The sequence below is a fragment of the Gossypium hirsutum genome, chromosome A01, assembly GCF_007990345.1.
Source record: "Gossypium hirsutum isolate 1008001.06 chromosome A01, Gossypium_hirsutum_v2.1, whole genome shotgun sequence".
Lineage (NCBI taxonomy): Eukaryota > Viridiplantae > Streptophyta > Magnoliopsida > Malvales > Malvaceae > Gossypium > Gossypium hirsutum.
Window position 1 is genome coordinate 100,277,396 of NC_053424.1, and position 18,706 is coordinate 100,296,101.

General features: G+C 34.6%; 1 non-coding gene across 1 annotated transcript; it reads left to right on the forward strand.

The window, feature by feature from the left end:
• The first annotated feature begins 6,428 nt into the window (after window positions 1-6,428).
• LOC121206735 (small nucleolar RNA R71) lies at window positions 6,429-6,534 on the forward strand. Its single transcript, XR_005901916.1, has one exon. It is a non-coding gene; the product is annotated as a small nucleolar RNA R71 (small nucleolar RNA).
• The last annotated feature ends 12,172 nt before the right edge of the window (window positions 6,535-18,706 follow it).

Genomic DNA, 18,706 nt, shown 5'->3' on the forward strand with positions numbered 1-18,706 from the left:
AAGTAACGAGTCCGTTAGGTCAAAGTATCGTAGTTGATTTGATATGCAAACAGTGTCCATTGAAAAGTCAAGGCTAGGACTCCTATCAATTTGACGTTACTGCCATTTAATGAATTTGACTTTATCTTGGGAATGGATTGGTTGACGATCCATGATGTTGTTGTGAATTATCATTAGAAATGAATTGATTTAAGGTGCTAGAATGGTAAGTTGGTTTATGTTGAATTTGACAAGCATGATTGTGTTTCAAATATAATTACAACACAAAAATTGATTCGAAAAGGCTGTGATGCATTTTTAGCTTATATTCTAGATTCTAGAGTATTAGAAACAAAAGTTGATCATGTGTTGACAATATGCTAGTTATAAATATTTTTCCTGAGGAGTTGTAGGGTTTACCTCCAGAGTGAGAAGTTCAAATTTTTATTGAGTTAGTACCAGGGATTGCTCTAATTTCGATTACTCCATATTGAATGGATCCAACCAAACTGAAATAACTAAAAGCTTAGTTGTAAGAATTAATTGGCATATGTTTTATTCAATCGAGTACATCGCCTTGGAGTGCACCTATTTTATTTGTGAAAAAGAATGATGGATCAATGAGGTTGTGTATAGAATATCGGCAATTAAACAAAGTCACGATAAATAAAAAATATTTGTTGCCTCGTATTGATGATTTATTTGATCAGTTCAAAAGAGCACAATGTTTTCGAAGATCAATCTCAAATCTGGTTATTATTAGTTGCGAGTGAAAGTTGTTAACGTAACACTACGAGTTTCTAGTTATGCCCTTTGGATTGATGAATTCCCATTAGTGTTTATACTTCTAATGAACTAAGTCTTTTAGCCATACCTAGACAAGTTCGTTGTTGTTTTTATTGATGACATTCTGATTTATTCCAGAAAGAATTCGAGCATGCTCAATATTTGATGATCATTTTATAGACTTTGCATGAAAAGTAATTGTAAGCAAAGTTGATCCGAGTAAGATTTCTATGATTTTGGACTAGAAGCCTCCACGAAATGTTTGTAAGGTACGTAGTTTCCTAGGATTAGCTAGATATTATCGATGGTTTGTTAAGAACTATTCCGTAATAACATTACTTATCATGAAATTGTTACAGGAAGATGTTATCTTTGTCTGGTCTGAGAAATGTCAACAATGTTTCGATAAGTTGAAAAATATGTTGACAGAGGCATTAGTGTTAACATAGCCTAAATTGGGGAAAGGATTGTTGTTTACAGTGATGCTTCTTTGAACAATTTGGGATGTGTCTAGACGAAATTGTTTTTATGATTAAAATTTGGCGCCATTATCTATACGACAAGAAATCTCATGCCTATATTGATCAAAAAAGTTGAATTTGTGACAACGGAGGTGGCTAGAGTTGCTAAAAGATTATGATTTGTTGATAGACTATCATCTGAGTAAAGTAAATGTTGGTGCTGATGCTTTGAGCTACAAATCTCTTTTTGCTCTTCGATCGATGAATGCTCAGCTTTAGTCAAAGTATGATGGTTCTATTTTGGCCGAGTTGCGAGCTAAACCTTTATTTTTATAGAATATTTAGGAGTTGCAATTTGATGATCAAATTTGTTAGCTAAACGAAAATTGGTTGAATATGGTCAAATAGCTTATTTTAGTATTGGTGCAGATAGTAGTTTACATTTTTGTAACATATTATGTGTACTTGACGATTTACAGTTGAAACTTGAATGAAGCTGACAATAGCATTTATTTGTTACACACAGGAAGCACAAAAATCTATTGTGATTTAAAATAGATGTATTGACGGCCAGGAATGAAACGTGAAATTTTTGAATTTGTATCTAAATGCCTTATATGTCAACAGGTCAAAGCTGAGTAGTAGGTTCCATTTGGGTTGTTACAGCCTATTATTATTCTCGGGTGGAAATGGGAGCGTGTTACTATGGAATTTGTATCGAGGAAGAAAGACAAAATTTGGGTTATAGTTGATCAGTTAATGAAGTATACACACTTTATACTTTTACATACAAATTACTCACTTGATAAATTGGCAAAGTTGTACATTTTGAAAATAGTCAAATTACACAATGTTCCACAGTCTATTATTTCTGGTTGTGATACGAGGTTTACTTCCATATTTTGGGATAAATTGCACGAAGCTCTGGCTACCAAATCGAATTTTGGTACAAATTTTCATTCACAAATAGATGGTCAATTAGAACGGGTAATTCAGGTACTTGAAGATATGCTTCAATGCTGTATACTTGAGTTTGAAGGTAGCTGGGAAAAGTTTATTCCGTTGGTTGAATTTTCTTATAATAAAATTCCCAGTGAAGCATTAAGATGGCACCATACAATGCTTTGTATGGATAAAAATGTAGAACTCCATTGTATTGGATCGAGTTAGGTGACAGAAATATTTTTGGTATAGATTTGATCCACGAGACTAAAGATAAAGGTCAAGGTTATTTGGGTTTAATTGAAAGCTGCCTCAAACTGTTAGAAATCATATGATGGTCTAAAAAGAAATGACATCTAGTATTAGGTTGGCAAGAAAGTATTCCTAAAAGTTCCATCTTGGCAGAAGGTTCTTCATTTCAACCGGAAGGGAAAACTTAACCCGAGGTTTATTGGTCCGTACAAAATTACTAAAAGTATAGGTCTAGTAACTTATTGTTTGGCATTACCGGAAAAACTTGAAAAGCTTTATAATGCTTTCCATATGTCGATGCTGAGATGGTACAGATCAAATCCTTCGCATGTGATTTCTTCGGTTGAGATAGAATTACAACCTGATATGACTTATTATGAAGAACTGATTAAGATTTTAGTTTAGGAAGTTAAAGAGCTTCAAAATGAATAGATATCATTGGTGAAAGTTCTTCGACAGTGTCACGGTGTTGAGAATGCCACTTGGGAACCTGAAGAGACTAAAAATTCAATACACGAATCTCTTTTCTAGTAAGATTTTCGGGGACGAAAATTCCTTTAGGGGGAGAGTTGTAACAACATGTTTTTCAATGGTGTCAAAAATAGTGGTTTCGAGACCATGATTTTGACCAGTGAGTTAGTATTTTATTATTTATTTGTTATTTATAATGTTATTAAAGTGCTAAATTAAAATTTGGTTAGAAAATTTTAATGTTTAGATAGCTTATTAAGTAAAAAGGAGTAAAACGTAAAAGCTGCAAAAGTTATTTCTAGTAGTTTAAGGTGTTTAATGGCTATTAAAATTAGAATTGATGGATTAAGTGGTAACTAGATCACATAGATAACTAATGGATGTTTAAGGCCATTGTTTAATTTATTATTAAGGCTTATATTAATGGTAGTATAATAAATAAGTAAATAAATTAAACATAAAGAAAACAATTGGTGATCATCTTCTTCATTCATGCATCTGCAACCTAAATCACCATTGAAATAAGCTTGGGAGAGTGTGGTTCATGCCTTAGCTTGCATGTAAGTGATTTTGGTTTTCATTTCTAGTAATTTTTATGTTTTTGATATCGTTATAGCTTAATCTAGCTAACCCCGAAACTAATTCGTAAAATTGTTAATTGTTTAAAATTTTAACATAGATGAATTTGTAATGTTCTTGAATGTTCATGATAAATTATAAAGCTTGATAGTTACATAGGACTATTTTGTAAAGTGATTTTAGTTAATTTTAAAGTTTAGGGATTAAGTTGTTAAAATTGTAAAACATCATGCATTGTTTTGTGATTAAGTGATAAAAGTGAACTATTTAGGGATGACATAGAATTCGACACAAGATTTTTTGGGTTAGTTTGTGATAATTGTGAGAATTTTTATTTTAAAGATTAAATTGAATAAAAGGTGAATGTTTAGGGTAAATGTGTAAAATGTCATAAAACGATTAATTACATGAATTTAGGTGTTTTAAGATTTTTAAATTGGTTAATTAAATTAAATTATTCAAATCAAGAAACAGACTAGTTTGTTGATAAATGGGGGATGGAAAAAGTCATCGAGTAATCGTCGTCGCATGTCGTTAGCTATCGCATTTTGGTAAGTTTGTATTACATTTATTATGTCTATAGTGATTTTACTTATTACATAAATGGAATTGAATGTTGTTAAGATCTATTGGATGATTAATTAAATGGAATTATAAAGTTGAATATGAAATGTACCAGAAAAGAAAGATGAGCCTGTGTGAACTTAGTGAATAGCTAGGATACAAATGACATGTCATTGAGGCATAGCAGGCTTTTTGCTGGTGTATTTTTAGCAGGCTTCGAGCTAGTGTATATTTAGAAAGCTTTGTGCTGGTGTTGTATTAGCAGGCACTACGTGTTAGTGTTTTATTTAGAATGTACTACACTATGTGTTAGTGTTTTATTTAGCATGTACTATGTACCGATGATGGATACTGTACCAATGGCTTGAGGTCCTGCATGTGTTGTGGATTTTCTAAAGCTTGTGTGAGCAGCATCTCATATCGGTTAATGCCCTTACGTTAGCTATTATGAGCATTATCCTCCCGTCAATCGAAATTTGATTTACTAATGTTCTTCGTTCAAAATAGTTATCTATTAAAAGGAAAATGGAATGAGATGACATGATGATTTGTATCTTAGTACATGGTTAATTGACATGTTGTGTTTTGATGAAACGAATCATCCAGCTTTAGTTACTTTGGGAAGTCGAAATGATGAGATACGATAAAGGGATTATTAATTTCATTGTTATGAATGATTTATATTTAAATCAATAGGTATGATTTGTTTGATTTTACAAACATACTAAGTTTATTTGAATGCTTACTTTATTTGGTTTATGTCTTTGTAAATTGTCAAACTTTTGCTGTTGATTGGAATGTCGTTGGAGATCACACTATCCTGCAATTCATTAAATTTGGCCTGGTTATAAGTGGCATGTAACTAGGGTTTTGGTTATTTAAATTATAAGCATTTTGGTTATATGTTGTGCACTTAAATTTTATGGTGTATAAATAATTTTAATGGGCTTTATGCCTGAAATGGACTGATTTCAGCTGAAAAACACAAGCATATTGTGCCATAGAATATGCATGGCGCGACATGATGCCCTAAAAACACCTATTTTAGCTTCAAAGTGCTCATATCGTGCTATAGCTTGGGCATGGCGTGACATGACACTTTAACATTAGAAATTGTGGCTTCGAAGTGCATGTTTCGTGCCATAGCTTATGCATGGCATGACACGATGTTGCTCCTAGCCTTTCAGGATGTGTTGAAGTCCTCTGATCGTCCATTTTTGTTCTCGATTACCTTCTCATAAGCATTTTGGTCATTTGTTGTGAATTTAAAAATTTATGGTATATGTGTTGGTGTAAATCCTTGTTGGAAAATTGTTTGTAATAGTTGTGAACTTGCTTAAGGACATCTAGAAATCTCTTAAACTGGGCCTCTTGTTTACAATTGTGGAATCGTTGAGGTGGTGGTCATCCTTCAATTTGTTGATATTGTGTTGTTATGGCATTTTTACTGACAACATAATCTGATTCTGCTGCAATGTTCTTTTGTTTAACCTTTTTAGATGCAGTGTGATTTTTAGATGTTTCTAGAATCTTTCCATGGTTGATACTTGAGTTATCCTCTTTTGCAATGGCATCTCTAGCAACTTTAGGCAATTGAATTCCACTTCTAAGGGTGATTGCCTTATAATGCTCTTTTCCTTGTGATCTCGAATTCTTAGTATCACTTGGTAGAGCTCCTTATGGTCTTGAACTTAAAGCATTTGCAATATGCCCCACTTGATTCCCCAAGAGCATGAAGGGATGCAACTTGACTTTGAATTACATCATCATTCTTGCCCATATTTCTTTCAACAAAGTTTTAATAGATGATGATGATGATGAAGCTGATGTTTGACCTTGTTGCACATTTTGCCTTAGCATAGGTTGAGTATAACCAGGAGGTGCATTGACGGCATTTTGTATTGTAGCATTGTTAAAATTCTTCGCTCCTTGATTATTCCAACTAAGGTTGGATGTTGCTTCTACCCTGGATCATACGTGTTGGAATAATTGTTATTATTCCGGTTGAAATTACCCATGTAGCACACATATGTTGGACTTGATGGGCATTCGTCAAACACATGGTCTTCACCATAATAAACACACACTAGCTCGGTTGCTTTCAACTCCTGAACTACAGTTGACCACTTCATTGTCTTAATCAAATTAGTTAAGAATGATACCTGAGTAGTGAATGAAGTGATTTCATCAAGCTCCATAGCACCAGCAGTTCTCCTACTAGTCCCAACTCGTGTTGTAGGATATTGATAATCATTGTTGGCAATCGTTTCCAAAATCTCATATGCTTCATTATAAGATTTATCCAACAAAGTACCATTAGAAAAAGCATCAACTACCATCCTCGTATGTGCATTCAACCCATTATAAAACATCTCCATCTATGTCCAGTGTTGGAATCCATGCATTAGGCATTTCTAAAGTAGTTCTTTAAATCTTTCCAGGCTTCGTACAATGTTTCATATTCTGATTGCCGAAAAAACATGATTTCATTTCTAAGATTTGTATTCATGTTTGGCGGATTATACCATAGCAAAAACCTTTGGCAAAGATCATTCCATGATGTCACTTTGAATATGGAAATGGTTTAAGCCGCAAAATGTCTTCAGGAACACCCTATTGACAAAACAAGTCATAGACTTCCAGAAAAAGTCTTAAATGTTCTCTTGGATCTTCAATTGGCGATCCACTGAATTGTCCTACTGTTTGCAACATGTAAAACATCACCTATTTCAATTCAAAATGTCGAGCTTGAATATGTGGTCTAACTATCCCTGGATTTTGATCATCCAAAATTGGCACAAATGTACATGAATAGGCCTGTCTCGGTTATCTATCTCGCAATGAATAGGAAGATCAACATCCTGACCATTTCGATTTAATGGATCATTCAGACCAGGACCATTCCCGTCCCTAGTCACATTACACACTTCTCTTCTCCTTCTTCTCAAAGTTCTCTCAATCTCATGACCAAAATGATACTCTTTGTTAGCAGGAATGCCTCTACTTATGCACTAATGGAAAACCTATAGAAATTAAAAACAACTAAATTAAATAAAACTAATGGAATTAAGTAAAATAACCAAACCAACTTTCACCAAATTGTTGATCCCTGGCAACGGTGCTAAAAACTTGTCACGTTTGAATGTGTTATGCCAATTGTGCAAGTATACACATTGGATCAAGTAATAAAGTGATAAGTGAGATTATCTCCATAGGGATCGGTTAGGTATAAATTGGTCAAGTTATTATAAAGGAGTGTGATTAATGCTCTGGAAAAAAACAATAATAAAAATGTAGTGGCAATTAGGAGAATAATGATGTAGAAAATGTGAAAAACAAAATAGTAAACAATTAGGGATGCAAAAATAGAGATGTTATGGCAGAGGTTAAAGAATCTACGATGTTGACTTGAAAGGCTAGGATTATTAAGAATCTACCCTTATTAACCAACTATGCCTTGACAAAATCAATTTTATTATATTTCTTGGATGAGATCTAAAATGGCCTGCTTCATTCGAGAGTGAGACCTCAAGTTACCTTGCCTAAAGTGATATATGTCTATAGGCCTTTAACATGGTACCCAATTCTATTTTATTTTCTTTTCGTATAAAACACTACTCTATGTCAAGACACTGCTACAAGTATTCGGTCGAATACTTGCTCATATAATTCAATTTTGTTCTAACTAACCTAACCTTGTTAGTATAAGATTAATCTCATAACCATGCTGTACATTCATCTATGTCTAGAGATTCTACGCATGCAATTCATAAATACCATTGAATGAAATAGTAAATTAAAACTAATTTATTCCGTGGCCAATAATGGAAATAAAAGTTTCCTCAAGTAATACCAAACCTATGAGATTTAACTTATGGGTTTGTGAATAGAATCCAGATTCAAAATAGTAATCAACATCGTCACCTTAAATCAAATTACGAAACAAAAAAAAAGAATTAAAGGTAGAACATAAGAAGATAGCTTTCGCCTATCTGGCCTACAACTCCAGTTATGAAATGTCTTTCGTTGACCAGGGGGTGTGCCTTCGTCTTCCCCTTTGCGTCTCTCTCCTTGTTGCAACTGTTACCCTCTATTTTTGTTTAATGGATTTCTCCTTCCAAAATGACTCTCTAACCGTCCACACCTTTTCAGTTTTTAATTTTTTCGTTTTATATCTCCTCCTTTACGGTAGACACACCATCCCATGATCTCATGATCTTTTTCTTCTTTTTTAGGCTAATTTTTCTAGTACATGTACAACAAAGCTAATAGCGGTTAAGTGTTGACTGGGTCACTTCCTGGCATTGGCACGACATTGGTGTTGGCAAACTATCCAACCTTTTGCCATAACAAACCTTCAGTTTTTTACTTCTTTTCCTCATTTTGCACATGCCACTTAACAAACAACTGTTCCTGCAAACAATTATAAGTAACATGTAATAACATTTAAGCATAGTCTAAACATTTCAATGCAATTTCCTAAAAACACTAATGGTACAGGCAATTAACCAAGTCTAAAGGCAATTAACCAAGTCTAAAGGCATAAAGTATAATTCTTTTCAAGAGTTATCAATAGTATAAACCTGAATTGGACCTCCAAGCTCAACTTGCGAAGTAATAGTATGAGCAACAACTTTCTGCCCAACCGATCTCCTATTACCTCTACCACTGCCTAGGTCACTACCAGACATAGAAATAGGTGTCAAACTCTGAGTCTGTGAAACTTGAACTCTATTTGGACAATCCCTCAAAAAATGTTCTTTCGAACCATACTTATAACAACCACTTTTCTACTTACAACGCTCTCCAGGATGTTTATGATCACATTGCACACAAAGCGGCCGTCCAAAACCACCAATTGAACCTCCAGTTCTAACTACAATACTATTTTGCTGCCCAAACCGACTTAGTCATATCTTGTGTCATGCAATCCCATCAAAACCCTAATTATCATGTCTTCTCTTAGACGGTCGTCTAGAAGCACCATCAGAAGCCCTCTTACCAATCTCAACCACCATAGAATGAGCTATCTCAGCCAAAGTCTCCTAATCATCTTTGGCTTTTTCTACAAGCTCATCAAACAAGTCAGCATTTTGGGCAACCAAGTATACTCGAATCACACAATTGAGCCTAAAATAAAACCTCTTACAATGGTCCTTCTGAGTCAGAACCGTTTTAGGCACATACTGACTAAGGCGCACAAACTCTTCCTCATATTCAGCCACAGACAAATCACCTTGCACAAGATCCAGAAATTCTTACTTACGAGATTCCATAAATTGCTTGCCCATAAACTTTCTCCTAAATACCTCTAAGAAATAATATCAAGTTAAACTATCAGTGGTTGTACCTTTCTTAACAGTATCCACCAAAAATACGCCTCTCCATCAAGTAGGGAGACAATACAACCCAATTTCACCTTGTCAAAAAAGCACATATGCTTGAGGATACTTTCAACTCCTTCCAACCAGTACTTAGCTATGGTAAGATCAGTCCCTTTAACTCCATAAAACTCTTTACCACCCAACGCCCGAAGATGTTCAAGCGGTAACACATGTTTCACAGGTGCAGGATTGGCAGGTGCAAGAGCAAGGCTAGCACCAGCAATCCGCTGAAATGCTCCAATTGTCACTTCCATCAGAAGGCCTACACTCTCATCAGGAATATTCACTCTACTCAGCGATACAAGAGGTACGAAAGATGTATCATCCTCTTGCGCACTAGCTCTAACATTAACACATCTAAAAGGCATATTGAATCTAATAATCTAACATTCACAAACTAACAAGAAAAGGTGTGAGTAGGGGGAAATGATCCAAGTCTCGTTCCTGGAAGAAAAATTTAGGATTAAAGGCAATGTGTTCCCATTCCTATCCCACATACAATTCAACCAGAACATTCCAACCAATCTCATGCAATTTAATTAGAGTCATATCAGCAATTTCAAAAAAAAAAGGGAGATTTAAACTCATAAGTTTTGAAAGTCCAAACACAAAACAATCACCTAGGTCCAAGAGTTAATGAACTTAGAGCTCTGATACCACCAAATGTAACACCCTATATCTGGTTCGATCATTGAGCCCAAATTCTAGGGTGCTACACTACCGTCTCCAATTGATTTCATCATAATCATCAGATTTAGTATACAAACATCCTTATTTTCTTTTGTTACTATGGCAATCATGCGAATATTAAGACATGCAAACTTAAATTAACGTTTAACCATGCCAACATATGTCAAATAAACAAAGAATGGACATACATCGAGCATTGGGACCACTCAACAAATTTTCCCAAATATGTTAGTTATGTATTGATACTAAAGGAATGGTATCGATATTTTCTTTAAGTGGTATTGATACAACATGAAAAATCGATACCAAACTTGCATTCTGTTTCTCACCAAAATTCCCAAACATAAAAAACTATTGATACCTTTTGCTATGTATTGATAAATTTACTCTGAGTATCGATACTTGGGCCACAGTATCGATACTAAATCTATATTATGTTTCCCTGCACTTTCAAAAATATAGAGGTACCATTTTTAAAAACCAAATATTGATACCTCTGCTCCATACTGTAAAAGCTCAGCATACATTAAAACCATTCAAACTTAATCCTAAAAACCATGCTTTGTTCAAAATGTCATGTTCAAGTCCACATCTTCCAAACATAAATAGCATGCCAACAAGCCAAAAATTGACTTAGCATAACAAATATAAAATTTAACAGATTGGCCTATCACATTGCCTTTATTCCCAGACATAAATGAACATATAACACCTACTAGAAGAAGCTAAATAATTAGCTTGGATTAGTCCCTTGTAAGCCACACTGCTCACGCCGGCACTATGTATCTGCAATGGTTAAGAAGGAGTAGGTAAGCTTAACAAGTTCAATGAATGCTCGGAATAACCACTACATAAACAAGTCATCATGAATCAACGAAACAGACCTACATCATATTCATATCATCTATTACTCTTAAGAAATATTTTACACTGATAGCACTAAAAAGAACATAGGTATTCCTCCTCATTATTGGTTAAATTGATCCATTTTAGTTATCCTTAGCATATATTTTAGCATTTTCAGTTTAGTAAATTCCATTTTATAACTCAATGAATCCTAGGATATTTTATCCTTAATTTTGCTATCTTTTTTCATTAGTGTCACTGCATGAATTAATTCCAGATTGCGTCCAGAATTTTCGCCGCACCTGATAGCTGCCCGGATAAGAACTAAAAATGTGTGTCCTGTCCAGTCTGGCATAACCAACTTGTACGTATAAGGATAGAATAATTCTAAAGAAAGGACACTTATACTGATGGAGGAGAACATAAAAGGTTGACGTGAGAAGAAAAATAAAGGGGGGAGAGCTTTTTCTTGACAATTATCTTCTTCATCCTACCTTGAAGCTTGTGGCTATGGTAGTTTAAGCCTCTCACGGGTGAGCCAATGTGAAAATTGATGTAATTCAGCTTCTAACGAGAAGACCTAAGTATGAGACAAGAAGGAATAGAGAGATTCAGTTGAGTTGTTTAAGAATAGTATTCTCCACTCGATTCTTTCTTATTTCTTTCTAAATGCTTGTGATTACTCTCTGTTTTCTATTTGTATAGAAGTAGACATGAATTCTTGGTTAAATGTTATCTTATTCAACCTTGCTTTTATTGTTTAATATTGGGGTTTGAATGTTTCTTAACATGGAAGTGTTATTGCAGTCACTAACACTGGAAGGTGCAATGATAGTTTGAGCAAGCATTACAATGGAAGTTGAATGAGGATTAGAGGAATTTAGTCCACTTGTTCTTAACAGTGCCATATTGCCATCATCGGAAGGTGGGGTTAATGTGCATTTTTAAGTCTCAAATTAAATAGAGGAGTGACTCTTGGTAAGATATACATTGAAATTTATTGCAACAACCTATTTTTCAGTGAAATCGAAATAGTGGTTTCGAGACCACAAATCTGACCCAAAAATAAAATTTATTTTTATTTTATTAGATGGTCCACATTATGATAGACATATCGTGTGAAAATTTTGATACGAAAATTCTATAGATTAAGTATTTAATTTAAAGAAGGACTAAATCACATAAAAAGTAAAAGTTGAATTCTAGTAGATATAAGGATTAAATAGCTATGGAATTCAAATCTAGAGGTCCTTATATGGTAATTAGACCAATAAAGAAAAGTATGTAGATTTTTGGTAACTCATCTATGAAAATTTAGAAAAAGGGCAATGACTAAATTAGAATTTGAAAAATAATTAATTAATTAAAAGATGAAAAGAAAATATCATCTTATTTTCTCATCTTCTTCAACCTAAAATGCATGGAAACCTTATGAGAGAGAGAAGAAACTTTTATGACCTAATTGGGTAAGTTCCCTTGTCCCATTTTTAGTAATTTTAATATTTTTAAAGCCGGGATAGCTTAATCTATCTATTTGGGGGATTACATTGAAAAGTTATCAAGGTATTAAATTTGGGTCATGGATGAATATGCTAAAATTTAGAAATTTATGGTAGAAAATGAAATGTTGTTGATAGATAAACAACTTTTATAGAGTGATTTTTGATGAAAACATGATTTAGGGACTAAAATGTAAAGTTGTGAAATTTGATGAAAAATTCTAAATTTTTATGAATACGTGTGCTGTAAAAATTGTAATAGGATTTTGGTTAGGCTTGGAATAGGGAGTAAATTTTACAAGTTTCATTTTCCAAGCCAAGGGACGAAATTGGAATTTATGGAAAAGTTAGGGGCAAAATGGTAATTTTTCCTAGGACATAAATTGAGTCCAAATAAATATAAAATATGTGAATTTGATGATTAAAGCTATTTACATAAATCTAGACAACACAAATTCTAGGTTAGATAGAGGAAAAGAAAAGGTTTCAAATTAATAGATTGTATACGCGAACAAGTGTCGAGGTAAATTTGTGTAACTTAATCGAGCTTGTAAATATGCTTAATTGAATGTTGTGTTTGTATGGAATGTGACTTATATGGATGTAGATTATTTGAATGCTATAATGAAAAATTTAATACATGCTTGAAATGGAGAAAAAGGGGTTAAATCCCAATTGAATATTGGATTCCAAAGCATATATGTGTTTTCCCGTAACGAATAAGGTCCTACATTTATTGCGAATGGGATTTAGCTCGAACGAGTAATCCTATTGACCTTGTCATAGAAATGATTTAGCCTGGACGGGTAATCCTGATACAATCCCTGTCGATCATATGTTACAATTAGGGTTTCACCTGGACTGGTAATCCTAATTAAGCTCTTCTGAGCATACATTACATAAAGGATTTAGCCTAGGCTGGTAATCCTATAATAAAATATGTGGCTCGAGAGTGTGTTCTTTGATTAAATATCCTAATGGGTACCCTGGAATAAGAAATTGACAGATTATTGAATCGTACACGTCGAGTGTACTACTTGAGTATCCATCAGAATTTCAATGATTCAACGGACAAAACTCTTGTCATGATAGGAGAATTATGGGATGAAATGAATAATGTCTTAAAGGGAAAATTGTATAATGAGCTCATCTATGTTTACTTGATTGTTATGAAGATTTTGGTGACTAACATGTTTGATTGAATGAAATGTGTTTAGGCAATTTTGCTAATAGATGGAAAACATGATATTGTATACTTAGATTTAATAAACGGGATTGGCAAGTTTAGTTTTTGTTATACGAACTTACTAAGCATTTAATGCTTACTCTGTTTTTTTCCCCTATTTTATAGTGCCCGAAAGCTCACGAAGGTTGAAAGATTAGTGGAGCATCGTCACACTATCAACTAGTTATTTTGGGTATACATAGTAAAATCATTTTAGTATAATGGCATGTATAGGACAACTTGGCCATTAGTGGCATGATAATGACGCTTGTAATCTAGCCATTGGAATGGCTAGTAATGGTTATTTTGGTATGATTAAGTAGGTTATTATGATATAATCATATGTGATATGTTAAGTATATGTGATCAAATGATGTTAATGCCTAAGTTAATCCAAGGCAAGTTTATAAAACACATATGCATGTAATGGTATGCCATGATGAATGACGGAATTGTTTAATTTTAATGCTTGGAATGGTTGGTATTGGATGTGTGTTTCTAGTGCAAGGTTTGGGTGAAATTTTAGGTGAGAAATGAAGCTAGAAATGGCTTTATTTTGTCCACACGGGTAGACATATGGGTGTATGTCTAGACCGTGTGTGACACACGGCCGAGTACATGGGTATATAGCCAAGCCGTGTGTCCCCTGCATCTTAATTTTGAGAAACAAAATGCCAAGAATTTAGCATACGGGCAGAGACATGACCGTGTGTCTCAGCCGTGTGTGCCACACGGCCTAGAACACAGGCGTGTGTGCCACACGACCTAGAACACAGGCGTGTGTCTTGGCTGTGTGAAACCTGCACCTAATTTTGAAATGAATTAATTGAACATAGGCCTAGCACACGGGCATGTGGCATTGCCATGTGCACAAGTCAGAAAGTTACACGGGGTCGAACACGGCTTGCAGCACTGGTGTGTCCTAGGGTCACACGGGCGTGTCCTTTGGACCATACGGAGGTGTGAGCCCTATACCTTGGAAATTTTTTGTAATTTTGTAAAAAATTCTTAGAGCTTCTAATTAAGTCCCGACTCAATTCTAATACTCGTATTGGGCCTCGAGGGTCCAATTAAGGGACGTTTTGAATGATCTCGATTAATTAATAGTAATTTACATAAATTATTTGTAAAATGTTCTGAAAGTTTTGGTAATGCTCTGTAACCTTGTTCTGGTGACAGATATGGGTTAAGGGTGTTACATTTAGTGGTATCAGACCTACGATTTACCCGATTCTCAAACTTGACATAGCAAACACGAGTTTAGCTATACATGCCATTATATAATTTGTGATAGTGTGGTGAATCCTGATCATTTTTAATGTGTTTTTCATATAGTAATGTCATCCAATCGAGCTAGAGCTGTATCTGAGGAAGCTAAGAGCAATGCTTCAACTTTAGTTCAAAGAGTTATGTTTGTGTCTAGAAGTGAAAGGCCCGTGTTTGAGGGCTGAAGTGAGGAGGGAAAACAAGTCTTTTTTAAATGATGAATGAATGGTTTACTCGGTATTTGAAAATGAACCCTGGTGTACAATGACCACCCATACCTACTCCCTAACCGATTCCTGAGTTACCACAGGGTGCTAAACCCGCTAGAACAGGTAAGCCTTCAATAGATGAAATCTAAAAGCATGGGGCAGAAGAATTTAGAGCTACCGTAGATGATGGTCTGGAAAGGGTTGAGTTTTGGCTAGAAGATACTATTTGGGTTTATGATGAATTATCCTGTACACATGCTGAATGTCTAAAATGTGCACTATCTTTACTAAAGGATACAACTTATCATTGGTGGAATACCATAACTTTGGTTGTACCGAGAGAGAACATCATATGAGAATTCTTCTAGGTTGAATTCAGAAAGAAATATGTTAGTCAGAGATTCATAGATCAGAAAAAGAAAGAATTTCTAGAGCTAAAATAAGGGAATATGATTGTGTCTAGGTATGAACGAGAATTTGTTCAGCTGAGCAAATATGCTAGAAAAAAGGTTCTAATCGAGGCTAAGATGTGTAAATGCTTTGAAAAAGGTTTAAATGAAGATATCAAGTTATTGATCGAAATTCTCGAAATAAGGGAATTTGTGGTGTTAACTGCTCGAGCACACAAATTTGAAGAATTAAGTAAAGAGAAGAAACAAGCTGAAAGAAAGGCTCGGGTTTCTGGAAAAAGAACTGTAAGTCACAATCATTTGCTTCTAAGAAATTAAAGAGGGATTATAATCGTGTTACCACCTCTATGGGGTATTCTAGAAGTGAGTGGGGCTCTCACTGTTCTAATCCGAGGTCTTCATCTCCATCTGTGACCAGTGTGGGTAGTGTTGGTAATCCCAAATTGAAATGTAAACATTGTAACAAATTTCATCATAGGGAATGTCGGTCTAGAAGTAGAGTTTGTTTTGGATGTGGTTCACTTGACCAATTTCTCAAGGATTGTCTAGAAAGAGTTGAAAAAGAGATAGAACCATCTCTAAAGCCTAGTAATCTTGTTTCGAGGGGTAGACTACCCTGTCGCCCCCGCAATGTTAGTGGTAGTCAATGTACTACCAGGGATACAACAGTTAGATCTGAGGCACAAGCACCTACAAAGACACATGCTATTTGTGCTAGAGAAGATGCCTCTGCACCAAACGTCATTACTGGTACATATTCTCTTCTTGACACTGATATTATTGCTTTGATTGATCCTGGTTCCACACATTCATACATATGCACGAACTTAGTGACTGTTAAAAATTTACCTATTGAACTCACTGAATTTGTGGTCAAAGTTTCAAACCCCCTAGGCTAGTGTGTTATGGTGGATAAAGTTTATAAAAACTATCCATTGATAGTAAAAGGTTATTGTTTTTCGGTTGACTTGATGTTATTGCCATTTAATGAATTTTATGTGATTTTGGGAATGGATTGGTTAACCCATTATGATGCAGTGGTGAATTGTAAGCAGAAATATATTATATTGAAATGTGATTGGTGAATTACTTCATGTTGAATCTGATAGACTGGATGGATTACCTAATGTCATTTCAGCAATATTAGCATAGAGATATGTCCAAAATGGTTATGATGCTTATCTTGCAAATGTGTTGGATGCTAAAGTATCTGAGTCAAAGATTCAATTAGTGTCGGTTGTATATGGATTTCCTGATGTATTCCTAGAAGAATTACCTAGTTTACCACCAAATAGAGAAGTGGAATTCTTTATAGATCTTGTTCCGGGAACAACAACTATATCAATAGCACCTTACAGAATGGATCCTACTGAATTGAAAGAGCTGAAAGTATAGTTGCAAGAATTGATTGATAGAGGTTTTGCTCAACCTAGTTTCTCACCTTAGGGTGTGCTGGTTCCATTTGTAAAGAAGAAGAAGGAGTCATTGAGGCTGTGCATTGATTATAGACAACTCAACAAAGTTACAATAAAGAACAAGTATCCATTGCCTCGAATTGATGACTTGTTTGACCAGCTAAAATGTGCCACTGTATTTTCAAAGATTAATCTCTATTTTGGTTACTATCAACTACGGGTAAAAGAATAGGATGTAGAAAAGACAGCTTTTAGAACCAGGTACAGACACTATGAGTTTCTTGTGATGCCATCCAGTTTGACAAATGCACCTGCAGTGTTTATGGATCTAATGAACAAAATTTTCAGCCTGTATTTGGACAGGTTTGTGGTGGTATTTATAGATGATATTTTGGTTTACTTTCGGGATGAAAATGAGCATGCTCAACATTTGAGAATAGTATTGCAAACCCTGTGAGAGAAACAATTGTATGCCAAATTCGGTAAATGTGAATTTTGGCTATGGGAGGTTAGTTTTCTTGGGCATATAGTATCTACTGAAGGTGTCAGGGTAGACCCAAATAAAATTTCAGCCATTGTTAATTGGAAGCCATTGAAGAATGTGTCTGAAGTCCTAAGTTTTCTAGGACTACCAGTTATTATCGGAGGTTTGTAAAAGGTTTTTCAATGATAGCTTCTCCGATGAGTCGTTTACTACAGAAAGATGTAAAGTTTGAGTGGACTGATAAATGCCAGCAGAGTTTTGACAGATTAAAAGCTTTATTGGCAGAAGCACCAATGTTAGTTTAGCTAGAATCGGGTAAGGAATTTATAGTTAATAGTGATGCACCATTGAATGGTTTAGGTTGTGTTTTGACGCAAGATGGTAAAGTAGTTGCATATGCTTCACGACAGCTAAAGCCACATGAAAAGAACTACCCGACACACGATCTCGAATTGGCAGCCATAGTGTTTGTATTGAAAATCTGGCAACATTACTTATTTGGTGAAAAAAGTCACATATTCACTGATTATAAAAGTCTGAAATATTTGATGTCATAAAAGATTTAAATTTGAGACGGTGTAGATGGCTTGAATTACTAAAAGATTATGATCTTGTTATTGACTACCATCCGAGAAATGCCAATGTGGTTGCTGATGCCCTGAGCAGAAAATCCCTATTTATGAATACTAGATTTTCATTTTTGGGTGATGGTTCAATTCAATCATAGCTGAGTTAAAAGCTAGATATTATCATTCCATTATTATTAACACATTTCATGGATTTTCATGCCATCATTATAACCAATTATCATACATTCATAATGCATTTAATTAGGCATATTAATAGTTTACTTAAAGTTATTCAAACTTACCTGGTATCCGTTTCGGTTTTACGTCTCGGTTTTTCCGAAACCTTTTGTTTTCCTCGACCGACCTCCAGAATTTGTTCCTCGGGATCTATACCAATAAAAATGAATCATTAATACCTCACATTATTCTTTTCGAGTCGAAATTTCACCCCTAGACAAAATGATCGTTTTAACCCTAACCTTTCTCATTATTTACTATTTAGTCCCTAGGCTCGCATGATGAAATGAATGAATTTTCTACATTACCCAGGCCTAGACGAATGTTCTTTTCTCTTATGGCAGACCACATTTTTCCATTATTTCACATTTCTACCACATATTTTACACCTTTTGCAAAAAGGTCATTTTAGGGGTTTTTCATGAAAATCACCTAGAA